Here is a 9075-nt window from a genome sequence, read left to right on the forward strand (position 1 = left end):
ACACTGACAACCTAGTGAATGATTAAGAGCTGTAGGTATGATGCATTTGTTTCTCGCTCGTGGTGACTAGATGATGTGCAGGATTGGCATATCATATGTAATCACAGAGTCACTGTCAATTTAAGGCCAGAAGGGACCACCAGATCACCTAGTCCAGTGGTTTTATGCGACCCACAATGTGTTACCTGGGCCGCAGGTTGAGAACCACAGCGCCCTGCCCCCGCCCACCCCCTCAACCCCTATACTCAGCGCCTTCCACCCAAAGACCCCTCCACAAAGTGGGGCCAGGAGTGGAGCCCTGGGCGGGGGGCCTGGTGGCAGTCCCGACACTGGACCCGGCCACTCGGGCCGGGTGGCAGGGTAGCCAGGCAGCAGCCCTGAACCCAACCCCGGGGCCGTCTTGCAGCCCTGATACCAATCGCAGACCCTCTGCGTGGCCGGCCAGGCTGGCAGCCCAAGAACCTACCGGAATCTGTGGAGCTGGCAAGGGCGGCAGCCCCGGACCCCACCAAGCGGAGCTAGCCAGGCAGCAGTGCCGGACCCCACCACGCGTGGCCAGCCGGTGACCCTGATCTTGCTGTGCCATGCCACACCTTGGCTAGCAGGGCAGCCCGGACCCTGAGACGCTGGGTGGCCAGGCAGCCAGTAACCTGGACCCCTGGGGCCTGCGGCCTTTAGCACACAGCTGGGCTGCAGCTGTGTGCTAATTGGGCTGCATGCAGCCCATGGGCCACAGGTTGAGAACCGCTGTTCTAGTCTGATCTCCTGTATAGCAAAGGCCACCAACATCTCCCAGCAACTGCACACTAAACCCAACAACCAAAATGAGACCAAAGTATTGCAGCCAACAGGAGGGTAGACTATTATTTGCTACAGGCAGAGAATAGGAGGGACTGAAACCCTTTAATGGCAGGGAAATGATTAAGTGAGAGATACCCAGATAATCCTGCTAAGTGACCCTCATCCCATGCTGCAGAAGAAGTTAAGAAATCCCCAAGGTTACTTCCAGTCTGACCTGGGGGAAAATTCCTGCTGGACCCCACAGATGGTGATCAATTAGACTCATAAGCATGTAAGCAAGAACCAGCCAGCCAAGCTCTTGAGAGAGAAAATGACTGGTGCCACCTCAGAGCCCTGGTGCACTCCATCCAGTGTCCCATCTCCAACTGTTGACATCCCTAATCCTTCAGAGGAAAAAGATTTAAAAACAAAAAACCCACACAATACATAGGGGAGAGGGTAAGCGGGGAGAGGAATCACTTCCTGACTGCTGCAGATGGCCAGCTGAAATCCTGAAGCATGACCTTCAGGAACAAAAGACATACACTGGAACTGAACCCAGGGTTGCTGATCCCAACCCCCCACCGTCATAAGCAATCCCGTCATGCAATCCCATTCATAAATTTGTCCAGCTCTCTTAAGTTGTCTGGCCCCACACAACTCCTATTTGAAGGCTATTCCAGAACCTCATCCTTCTGATGGTTAGAACTCATCTTCTAATTTCCAGTCTGAATTTATTTATGGTCAGTTTACCAGATCACCTCTCCGCCTTCTTTTTGTGATATTAAACTAGCCAAGCTCTTCCAGGCTCCTCTCATAAGACAAGTCCTCCATTCCTCTGATCAGCCTAGTAGCTCTTCTCTGTACCTATTCCAGTCTGAATTCATCTTTTTTGAACATAGGTGACAAGAATTGTACCCAGTATTTCAAATGGGGTCTTACTAGTGCCATGTACAATGGCATTAATTCTTCAATATCTCTACGGGAAATGCCTCTCCTGATATATCCTAGGGTCACATTTGTTTTTATCACATCTGTGATTGGCCCATACACCTAGCTCTCTCTTCTCCTCTGTCACTTCCAACTGATGAGCCCCAAGCTGGTAGTAGAAATTCTTATTGTTAGACCACAAGTTGGTGACCTTGCACTTTGTGCTATTGAATTTCATCCCATTTCTGTCTCCAGTCTTCAAGGTCATCCAGATGTTCCTGTGTAACGTTCCAATTCTCATCTTTATTGACTATGCTTCCTAACTTTGTATCATCAGCAAATTTCATTGTCACACTCCTACTTTTTGTGCCAAAATCATTATTGAAAATATTGAATAAGATTGGTCCCAAGACCAGTCCTTGAGGAACTCCACTAGTAACCTCCACAGTGCCTCCCATTTATTGTAAGGCTCCTTCTCTGCATTTTCTAAATGACTAGATTTTAAAAATATAAAAATCATTGCTTCAAATCCAGTACGGCTTGGTGCTAAGTAAAAATTGTTACCGTCTAGTAATTGTTGGCAGCCAAAGATCCATCAAAGTTGCTTTCCATTTAATGGGAATAACTTCTGTTCACTGTATGTCATTTTACTTAATTCCAGAAAATGTGATGTACTGTTATCTTTTATATGGCTGCATAAGTAACACCACATCTTATCTAAATCTGTCTCAGAAAGTTAAACTCTCCTATTGAATTTTTCAGTCCTCTTAAGAACATTACTGTGAAAATTAAGGCAATTAATCCATAACCAAATATCACAAATTGTTGGATATTTATTACCAAATGATGGTTTGGTAATCCTCTTGGGGCTTCTTACTGGAAATGGTCACCCAAAAAGAAAAGAATTAATCTCTTGTCTGCTGGTAGCTGCTTGGCTAGTGGTAACCTGACATTGGAAGAAAGAAAGAAAAAGCCCAACCACTGAGGAACGGTACAAAAAATATGGGAGATTGTCATTATGGAAAAATGAATACACCAATTATATACCCAGGAAAATAGAAAGAGGACAGATGGATAGTTAGGTGTTTGGTTACCTTTTATTCAGTAGTCAAAATACATTCACCTGTAAAAACAAAAAAACAGCACACCTGTCCAATTTTTTTGAATATTAACATTTGATAGACATACCTGGTCTGTTAAATATGTGCATAGAGCATTTACTCAGTTTAATAAAATCACTAGAAATGACACAGGTGTTGTAGTGATGCTGACTCTGTAATATGGTAATATGTAATATTTAACCCTGTTAAATAGAAAGCTCTGATTACTACCTTCCTGAATAATGTCTCTTTAAACAAAACCTAACTGTAGTAATGATTGTTTTGTTTATGATATTTACATGGCAAGGATTTGTAAAATTGTTAAAACTTCCTAAATAAATAGTTAAAAAATTAAGTCAATTATTCGTACCATTTTCTTCAGGAATATTCATGTAACCTTTGCGTTTATAACTCCTGGAGATAATTTTTTCATCTGTTCAGTTGAAAATTGGTAAGTGATTAGAGCATAAGGTTGCAGTGTGACCTTGGGACAGTCACTTAGCATCAGACTTTCAGATATGCTGTACACCTAGAATTCTCATTGCCTTCAGTTTTGGGTACTCAGTAGAGCCCTGCAAACCTGCAGATATCTGCTTTATATCCATGGACTATGTTTGTGGATCACGGATTGGAGGCGAATACAAATTTTGTATCCGTGCAGGGCTCTAGTGCTCAGCACTTCTTGCAAACTTTACTTCTCTAGCCTTGTTTACAGTAGGGAAATGTTTGAAAAGTTCCCTACCATTGTAAATATTAGTTCAGCTAAACTGATGTTAGCAATGTTGGGAGCCAGTGACTTCCTCTGGCCTGTCCTGATTGTGGGCTTTCATGACCGCTTGTGTAGGGGTAGCATAGACACACTTTCTGCAGTTTGTAGGAAGTGCACTGGCATCCCAGTAGATAAAGCACTGGTGTGTGACTCAATAGACTTACATTCTGTTCCCAGCTCTGCCACTGGCCTGCTATGTGACCTTGGGCAAGTCACTTCCTTCTCTGTGCCCCAGTTTCTCCATTTGTAAAGTGGGGATAATGATACTTCTGTTGTAAGTGTTTTGAACTCTAGGGGTGAAAAATGCTACGTATGTATTATTACTATTATTATCCCTGCATGGCACTTCCCCTGCAGTTCCTCTACACAGCTCCATATGGGGTTTCAGTGGGCCTTGCACTGGAACAGGGGAAAATTTCAGCCTAAGTGAAGAGAAGGAGGAAGAAGTTTGTATGTAACCTCCATGTGTTTGTTGGACTGTTAAAAGCTCTGTTTATTATATTGATGAGATTAGATCAGGCTGATTGGATCAATTTACGTGATGATGACTCTGGCTCCAAAGTTTCTCAAGGCTTGAGCACAACCTTTGCCGACATCACCGTAGCCTGCCACGACGACCACTTTCCCAGCAATCATGACATCCGTGCTTGACCACAGTCCAAAAGCAATTTTTGCATATACATTTAAAAAAACTTTAGTTCAGACGTTTGTACGTGGAGAATATAAGTAAAAATATATTTGAGCGCACAGCAGTTACCTCTATATGTGCCCTGAAGAGTTAGGTGGCAGAAATCTGTACTAACTGTAGTATCTGAGTGGTCATCCTATGGGAGAAATGCCCTTGTAGTTAAAACACTGGACTGGCATTCCAGTTATCTAGGTTCAAATCCTGACTGCCACAGTTGTCTTGTGAAGGCCGTGCCGCATTTGTACAATGAGGATACAGTAGAACCTCAGAGTTACGAACACTTTGGGAATGGAAGTTGTTCATAACTCTGAACAAAACCTTATGGTTGTTCTTTCAAAGGTTTACAACTGAACCTTGACTTAATACAGCTTTGAAACTTTACTATGTAGAAGAAAAACGCTGCTTTTAACCATCTTAATTTAAATAAAACAAGCACGGAAACAGTTTCCTAACCTTGTCAAATCTTTTTTTTAAAACTCCCTTTATTATTTGTAGTAGCTTACATTTAACACAGTACTGTATTGTATTTGATTTTTTCTTTTTTGTCTTTTCTTCTTCTTCTTCTTCTTTTTTTTTTTTTTTTGTCTCTGCTGCTGTCTGATTGCATACTTCTGGTTCCAAATAAGGTATGTGGTTCACCAGTCAGTTTGGAACTCTTGTCCATAACTCTGAGGTTCTGCTGCAATGGTATAATTCTGCTCTTCCTCACAAGGTTGTTGTAAGAGTAAATTCGTTAATGTTTGTGAGGCACTCAGATACTATGGTGATGGAATAATATAACTAGACAGTTAGCTGTGAAATAGAAAGCATTACAATATCTTTATGCAGGGCTGACAAAGATATTTATACCTGTTCAGAGATTTGTATCAGAGAGGAAAGTTGAATTGTCCTGGCCAGGCAAAGATGGTAAATTTCTATCTCCAGTGTTCCAGCAGAGTCCAAATGTAATAATTTTTAGGGTACAGTGCAAGCTATTTGTTTACTCTCTCATTCTTAATTTGAAACCACAGCCAGACAGTATTTATCCCATCAGTGGTTGAGGCTGACAGAGGCAGGGATGACTTTGATTTGTGCCTACTGTTGGCAACATTTCATTTTAATCTCCAAGGTCAAAATTTATAAACCTCCAACTTATATTGGATACCTAAAATTAGGTTTCTAAGTCTGTATTTATGCACTTAAATAGATGTGGCCTGATAATCAGCGGTGCTGAGCAACCCCATCTCCCACTGAAGTCAAAATTATTTCTTTTTATAAAAAAAGGACCATTGGGCCCACTGGATGGATCAGCAGAAACTCATGGAATATAAGTCAAAATTCAACTTTATTCATACAGGTAGTCTTAGTGAATCACAAGGCTGAGAGACAGGAGATCTGGTTCTATTTTCAGTTCACAAATTCATTGTGTGAGCAGTCACTTTCCTCATCTGTAAAATAGAGTCAAATACTCCCCTATCTCATATGAGTGTTGTGAAGGTCTGTTCAGCAATATATGTACAGTACAGCATTTTGAAATCATTGAATGGAAGGCACTCTGTAAACATAAAATATGACTTTATTGGGATTAATCACATGAGTATGCAAGCAAGATTTGACTTGTGATGTCTTCCTCCTCTGAATCACGTGGCTTGAATCTGGCAGGTCAGTAATGGAAATCATTATTATCTGACGGCTGTTTGGTGGTATCTTTGAAATTCCTGAATGGTCTCAGTCCCATTTGTAATAGATCTTTCTCATATCAAGTTTTCCATAATACTGTTGTGCTGGAAGGTATTAACGGCTACTATCAAATGACTGATCTATAGATCAATCATAGAGCTAGATAAAGTTGATGGACCTGCTAATCACCAATCATTCAGGATAAATAGAAGAAGCAATTAAACTGCTTTATGGAGTAAGATAGCTGGCAACAATGAAAGTCACCACCCAAGGCAGTAGGTTCCATACAAGGCCAATCAGAAGCTGAGCTGTGTGGGCTGATAGGTTTTTCTGGGATTGATTGCCGATGCAGAGGTGGGGGCTTGATTGCTTGCAGCTGTGTGGGTATGCACATTTCAGAGGCAGAAAGGGAACAGAAAGCAGGAAAACCAAGAGAAGCAGTTATAAGCATGGCCCTGGCTGGGAGCTGAGAATCAGAGCTCCTTTTGGGCAGAGGGTACTTACTGGAAAGGCAAACTTGGATTTCTGAACAAGGAAACTCCCTGCTGGTGTTTGTTTCTACTGTGTTTATGGAATGAGGACTTTGTGTATATTCCTTGTAAATAAATGGGATTGTATCAAAGAAATACCTGACTGGTGTCCTTAATTTCTCCTAACAGAAGCAACTCAGGAAGCCCTCAGTATTGGCTAACCTTTGGGCCTAAAAGGGGCAGCAATACTTAATCTACATTTTTCCCGATATAACTTAACTCCATAACTTCATTTTTTATCCTGATTGACTAATGAAAAATACTTCCTTTGTCTTTCTTATTATTTATACTGTAAGTTCTAACGGGCAGGGACTGACTCTTACTATATGTAGCACAATGGGTCCTTCATCTCCATTAGAACCTCTACATGAGTAATACAAATCATAAAACTGTCTCTTCTTCATGTAATCCATTTACCGATCTGAAGACAGTTAGCATTTTCCCCTGAGTCTTTTCTTTGGAATGAACATCCCCAGTTCTTTCAACCTTTCCTCATATGTCTAATTTTCCAGGTCTTTCATTTTGCCATTTTATGCAATCTCTCCATTTTTTCTTTTCTTTGTAAATATGGTGCAAAGAACTGAACTTTCTGTTTTTTTTGTTTTGTTTTGCTAAGCTGTTTTTTAGTATTGTTATTTGTATTTATTAAATAAATATACCTGTTGCTATGTGTTTATATTAGAGAAGCAAGGTCAAGGAAATGTGCCTTGCACTTGGAGCGAAAGGTGGTGAGGTTTATGATGGTTCTTTGTTCGTGGAGGGGTCTGCCCCACTGTTTCCAACCACTGCCAGAAAAAGTTCTGCCTCCCGCACAAATGTGCTTTATTCTTATCTGTTGTGCCAAAGGAGCATAATTGTTGACCGTGGTCTCACCCTGGAGCTTTAGACAGTCTTTTAGGTATTCTGCACACAAGCAATGGAGTACTTAGAAAATAAGGACCTCTCCAGCAGAGGCCTAGCCAGTGCTGAGTAACATGGAATAATTATCTCACTTGTCTTTCTTTTGCAACAGGGCCTCATTGTTATCAGTTTGTTATTCACTACAACCCTTCCGATGTACCTTATATTTATTTCTATTACAGTTTTAAATTATAGTACCATCTAGTGGTCATTTCTGGATTTTTATATGGATGGGAGTATGAGAGAAGGAGTAGAATTTTCAAGATGGCCACTTAGTTAGGCAACAGTTCGTTGTATTGAAATATACTGCTGAACTTATTTCCTGATTCTTGTCCGTTTCGTACTCTGCCAATCTACACCATTGCAGTTCTGTGGGACTGCTGCTTAGCTGGAGTTCCCTTATTTTATAGGTTTCAGAGCAACAGCCGTGTTAGTCTGTATTCGCAAAAAGAAAAGGAGTACTTGTGGCACCTTAGAGACTAACCAATTTATTTGAGCATAAGATTTCGTGAGCTGTAGCTCACGAAATCTTATGCTCAAATAAATTGGTGCCACAAGTACTCCTTCCCTTATTTTATATTTCTACATTTAATCATTCTTTCTTTCTTGAACTACTTTACATTTTTCTTAATTGATTTTAATTTAATTTCAGACCATTTTTCTCATTTATCAAGCTCATGTTGAGTTTTATTTCTATCCTCAATAATATTTCTGCATAGCCTCTTATAGTCCGTAAATTTGATTAGTATACTCTAAGCATAGCTCCAGTGTTGAATAATATTGCACCCAGACCATAATTTAGTAGTGGGCCAGCTTTCCCTCTGGTATTTTCTTATCCTTCTGATTAAATTTAAACTAATCTTTCTTATCTACACTTTAGATAACATTAACTAATTTTGCTTGTTATGTTACCTAACTTTTTCTTTTCACTGTGTGTATGTATATAATATATAATATACATACACACACACACACTCGACTTACCTTCCATGTCACCATTCCCCTTATAAAGTTCTTTTATACCCAAAGATATTTGATTAACCCTGTGTGATGTCATATTGACTTTTTTGTCCTTGTATTTTTCTTTTTCAATTTAATTTGTCTGTTGTCTCTAAATTATGGTGTCTTTCAGGATACTCCAGCTTTTTGCCCATACTCATGGATTGTAATGCTTTCTCCCATTGCTGCTCCATACACACTAATATTCCTAATTTCTCAAAATTTATTCTCCTGTAACCTAATGCGATTATACTGCAGTGTCTTCAGTCCTTAGTCTGGTGAAGATTCAAGTGCTTCATAATTAGTAGCACCAGATCTAGTATAGATTACTTATAAAATGTCTCCTGAGGGGGAAAAAACTGATATTCCTTAAAACACATTCAGAAACATTATCTGAAGTGATATTTTTACATAATATCTAGCAACATCCTCCTCAATGTCTCAGTAGTCTTAGTGGCAGAAGCGTTCGTCATATGTCATTTCTGGATGCCTGGAATAAGTATCACCAAGAGTACATTTGCTTTTTCTTATCTGAAAGATCTATGTGTCATCTTTGACAACACTTAACAGCACAATCTACGGATATCTGGAAGCAATCTATGGACAGTTTGGTGACTATTGCGGAGTTCTCATTGATTGACTTAGACCAAGATGTAGAAAGACCAAGTCTAGTCCATTTTCACTGTACTTTATGTTCATCTTGTTCAACCAGCAGCAAGC

This window comes from Lepidochelys kempii, chromosome 5 (genome assembly GCF_965140285.1).
Source record: "Lepidochelys kempii isolate rLepKem1 chromosome 5, rLepKem1.hap1, whole genome shotgun sequence".
Classification (NCBI taxonomy): domain Eukaryota; kingdom Metazoa; phylum Chordata; order Testudines; family Cheloniidae; genus Lepidochelys; species Lepidochelys kempii.